Source organism: Solanum pennellii, chromosome 1 (genome assembly GCF_001406875.1).
Source record: "Solanum pennellii chromosome 1, SPENNV200".
In the NCBI taxonomy this organism is placed as follows: Eukaryota; Viridiplantae; Streptophyta; class Magnoliopsida; order Solanales; family Solanaceae; genus Solanum; species Solanum pennellii.
In genome coordinates this window covers 72,486,171-72,491,861 of record NC_028637.1, presented here as the reverse complement: position 1 = coordinate 72,491,861, position 5,691 = coordinate 72,486,171, and positions in this window count along the sequence as shown.

The following is a 5,691-nucleotide window of genomic DNA, read 5'->3' as shown; positions in this document are numbered from 1 at the left end:
CTTGCTCGTTTCTCATGTTTAACTATATAGAAACACTACTAAACATCATACAGTCTTTCCTATCACAAATAACAATCCTTGAATTCATAATTTAAAATTCAAGGGATGTTAAGAGGCATCTATAAAGTGTTCTTAGTATCAAAATGTCTTTTGCAATTTTTTAAAACTTGTTTTAAGGCTTGAGTTTTGATTTAAGTAGGAGTAACAAATGAAGTTCGTTTCTTCAAAAAGAGTATATGGGAACTAAGTATTTCCAAACAGTAAATGTTTTCACATTTATAAAATAGAGGAACACCAATTTCCAAGAGTGCCTTTGAGCTAGTTTTTGAGTATTTAGTTCAAACCATAGAGAGAGATTTTGTTATTAAACATATGTAATGAGTACTTTTGGAGTAGTATTGACCACCACTATGGGGTAAATTTCATAATAACTCAAGTTTCCATAAACCATGTAGCCATCGTGTCACGACCCGGATTCTTGAATCGGATTGCAACTGCCGTCGTTGACCTCTCAGAGGTCGCAGACAAGCCTCATCTTTCATTCATCAAATTCATCTAGTTAAACTTGCGGAAAATTTAAAACTTTAAAACGTATGAAGTATACATAGATTTTATATAATTAATAACTAGATACATCACATACTAAGCTACATATAAGAGAACTACCATCTAATAAAGAATAAATTCGAAATTGAAGATGAATATATCATAAATAGTTCGCCAAACACGGCCTTATTACAAAGCTTCGAAATGAAGGTGCGAAAGAAATGCTAGGGACAACATCCAGTAGCTATGTCAAAAACTAGTTCTAGACTAAATCTGTAGCTTCCTCGAATTCATGAGGACCTACGAAATGGTTTAGAGAAACGCTGATGTCCAAATCGTTGCAAGTGTCGTCAACATGTTCTCTGACCTACACCTATAAAAATAGTAAATAGTAGGGTTTTAGTACACCACTTGTACTAAGTATGGGTGTATACACACATGCACATAAACCTATGCATGATCAATGAAAGCTCTTCATAGTCAACATGCCATTTCTGGAAAGTCTAGCCATTAGATTTTCCAAATTCGTTAGTTGTGAATTTTGATATGAATATGATGTATTTTAATGCAGTCAAAGCAAACAACTCATTTTCTATATGATTGCAAAACATTAGTATCATCAACATATTTTAGAACAACTAAGGTGAAGATTTGAGATTTTTGATCCTCTTAGGCTGAGAACTACTCTTTCTACATTTATATTATTTTTCAGTCTTTTTCTTCTTCTTGTTGTGTAGTTCAATAATTATTTGTTCCTATGTTTTACTTACAAGTGAAATGATTCATTGTAGTCTCATACCCACAATGAATCGATGTAAGTAACCCAAGGACTAAGGAATGATTTCCCTACCTTATAGTGAGTCAGTCTTTACATTATAGATTCATATGCAGTTCTCTATTGATCATGCCATTGATTTCATTACTTTCATGTTTTATATATTATACATTTCATATACATAAGACTTTGGAATCGTTGATGTAGCATTATGACATCTCAAGTGAGGGACCAACATATAGGACCTCAACCCGAGGGCCTTCTTTAGCAAACACAGACTCTGCTTCATTCGTTCATTCGTACTTCACATTATTCATTTCCTTCATTCGTAGGCCGACGTAAACACTAGCTATACCTAGATGAAGTTTAAGACTCTCATCGGGATCATGAAGTGCAATGACCAAGAATGACCTAATGTCATTACTTTAATCTGATTTCACCTCCTGATTGTCTTGCACAAACACCTTTGGTATCGTTCATTTCATTATCCTTCATACATTGAGGTTGGCCTCATTCTTTCTTTGGGAACATTAACCTTAACTGACATAGATCATGTGAGCATCATTAAATCTAGTGTCTCACCCCACCAAAAGAAGTGGAATAACCGGCTAAAGTGACCCGGACATGCTAGCATATTTAGAAAGTCGAACCCTACTAAATCCCTATATTGGCAGTGTAGGTTCAAAGACTAGGAGATATAAGGAGACCCATACCCGGCATGTCGGACAGTCTCATCTCATGAGAGTTACGTGAACCTCTGCCTTTCCCGAAAGAAGGCATCACCGCTCATAGCAAGCCTATCTGTACTCATTATAAAGTTTCATTTCATTCAACTCATACGTCATGGAAGTTGGCTTCTAATATGAGGACATATAGCTCAATAGATGATTGTTCATCTCATCATTTGTATTAAGTAAGTCTCAATACTTTCATTAGAGTGTATATAGAGACTGGTCTCTTCATTCACTTTACACTCTCATAGGTGAGTACGTTTTGGTAACATTTACTTAGGCTCATTTGAGATTCCTCTCATCTTTCACATTAGCCTCTTATCATATTGTCACCACATTCATTAGCATTAGCACATTTGCTTTTCATAATTACTCATCCCTTTTACGTGAATGTTCATTTCATCATATGCCAATGTACTTGCCCATTTAGTGTGATTCACACTCTTACTTAACCCTTTTAGGGTTTCATCATTTTATTACATACATCTTAGTTACTCATCGTTTTTTATGTGAATGTTCATTTCATCATCTTTTAGTGTTTACTCAAGCATTATGGAGGCTTGCTTCTAGATTTAGATCTACTTACTCTATTAATCACTGGTCATCCTTACTTTACATTGATGAAATGTGAATTGATCTTTCTTATCATCCTTAATATACATTGATGAATGTGAATTTTCCTTACATATCATCCTTAGGTGTTAATGAGACTAGTTTCACACATTCTAACACCTTCATTCGTAAGTATTCTTTAACAAATTAGCTTAGGTGTAAGTAAGACTTGTCTCACTTCCTTTAACACCACATTCTTTTCACTTACTTAATGTAGACCCCTTTTATTATGTTATAACTCACATTACTTAGTTATTTGAGTGTATTAGCTTAATATCACCATATATGGACGATGAGCACTTTATTCAATGAGTTTCATGTGTTCATAGTTCATTCTTGTGGGGCATGTTGGGAGTTGTCCAAATGAATGCCACTCCCTTGGTTATGGATTCATTGATATTACTTTAGAAGTGCTTATTATATATTTTATACTCTTACTACACAAGAATTGGCATATGATTAGTATTGGCTAAAGATTTGGGATGTAAGACTAGCAAATTCGTTCTTTTTGGCATAAGCAAATTTCTACCTATGTTCATACTAAAATTGCCATATGTATGAACCCTTAGAAAATATTTTAATCATTTACATAAGTTCCTATACATTACCATACATTCATTGTGATCAAATAGAGTTAGTAAACTTTACTGGAACCAGATAGCCAATTTATTCAAGATATGATTTCATAGATGTCTTGGAGCCAATTCTTAGTTTATGAATTTTAGTGTAAAAGTTTAAGAACATATTAGACAGCATTAAATTAACGTTTGATAGCTTTAACATCTTCATAACATCACAACAACAGCAAGTCAACATTCATCCAAAGACACATATTCACTTAACAAATCACGGACTTAACTTAGCATATTATCGATCCTTAATTATCATGATAAGATTAACTTTACGCAATTACAAGTTCATAAGTTCATTTGATACTCATCATTCAAGAACAATACATGTTAAGAACATCCAGCACCACATACAAACAACATGATGTCTAACCTATTCAACATTGAAATAGAAAAGGATAATAGGGAAGGGAAGTTTGACGAGAACGACGATAACAACCCTAGTTTTAAAGATCTTGTGAATCGTTCAAAGGAAAATACTCTTGGATAAATAATTCCATGAGGTAAACCCATTCCTTATGTATAACTTAATCTACAAAGACCATCTTGAACGAAAACTTGGATAAACCTTGAAATCGCCTAGGATATCAACGGAATTTTCTGTTTTGCTTTCCCTCGCTTGCTTACTGTTTCGCATCCTTTTTTTACTATAAGATTGAACGTGATTTTTAAGTTTAATAAATTATATTTAATTATACAACTTATTTTTATTAATTTAATTTAATAAACTAATTAACCAATAACAAAAACGCCCCTCCTATGTTGACTAAACATAGGAGAACATAACACTTAGTCAAATCTGGAAATTGGTGTTGACTATTTTTTTTGTCAACATTTCGAATTTATATTAATCAATTAAATCTTTAATTCAATAAATTTATGTACCTAGGGTAAGTACTAAAGTATCCTAAAGTCATTGGAACCAAAATTAACCCTTTTGAACCATCCTAGGTTAAGTACTAGGATGGTTCTGGAGTTGTATTAGGTTAGTGTAAGAATTTCGTTTTTATAATTTAAATTAATTAATTAAATTGATAATTTACTTAATTAGGTGACCTAAGGTAATTACTAAAGTAATCTTAAATCGTTAGGACCGTAACCAATCCTTTGAACTCTCCTAGGTTAGGTACTAGGTTGTCTTTTTCTTTTTTTAACCAAAATCTTGAAATTGCTTTATGATTTAGGTTTTTCCCCTTTAAATTAATTAATTAAGCCACTAAATTACTTTATTAAGTGTCCTAGGATAATTACTAATGTATTTCTAGGTTTTTACGACCTTAACTAACTCTTTGGAAAATCCTAGGCTAGCTACTATGTTGTCCCTTTCTTGTCTTAACCGGAATCTGATTATTTCCTTTTTAGTTTGGGTTTTAGACCTTTTGAATTGATTAATTCATTTAAAAAATTAATTAATTAAGTAACCTATGGTAAATACTAAGGTACTCCTAGGTTTTTAGGACCATAACTAACCTTTTGGACCATCCAATGTTAGGTACTAGGTTGTCTCTTTAACTATTACTAGATAAGTGTTAACCTAGTTTCTGTCCTAGATTGTCGGGTGCACTATTTAATTATTTAGTTTGGTACTAGGTTAGTTAGATACTTAGGTCAGTAGGTTAGAATCTATAATTAGGTTGAAAGTTAGGCCCCACATGGAGGGGTCCCTTGTGCACGTTTTCCACCCTAACTACCCTAAATTAATTCAGTTAAGGTGGGCCCCTCCTTTGCCACTACTTCACATGTCTTGCACATGTGCTTGCACATGTGTTGGTTATACTTCCCTAACAAACTATTATTTATTTTTCATTTGGGAATGTTTACTTATTGACCCAAGGACCCTAACTATGTCCTTGGGTACTGCTTAATTTACATCATCATTTTAAATGATCATGTGTTATGGTCTTAGGCTTGACACTTGGATGCCTAGTACTTTGTGTGAAACTATTCTTAACGGATTTTCCTTTTAGCTTAGGGTATTCATTGCAAGTACATTTATTGAATATCTATCTTGGATTGGGGTGTGATAACTCAAAAATATATTTCTTATTTGTATATGGAAAATTTTCTAATATCCCTTAGCAAATTTTTCTATACTATGCCCAATATTTCTCAATATTGGGAATTGGGGTGACTATGTACCCCTAATAGGTTATCCGTAGGACATACTGGGCTCTTCATTAGACATAATTTTCCTGAATGTTACGCATCATGGATATAAATGGACATACTTTTTAAATGATTCGTTAGTGCTTTTTAGCATAGACTAGTGGATCAACTTAGTTTGGAGGTTCTATACTCCAGCGAGGCATAGGACAGTTCTGGAAGAGTTGGTGAGATGTTGTATCATCACATAGCTTATAGTGATAGTTTTTTGTTAGAGAATATCCTACATGATTTT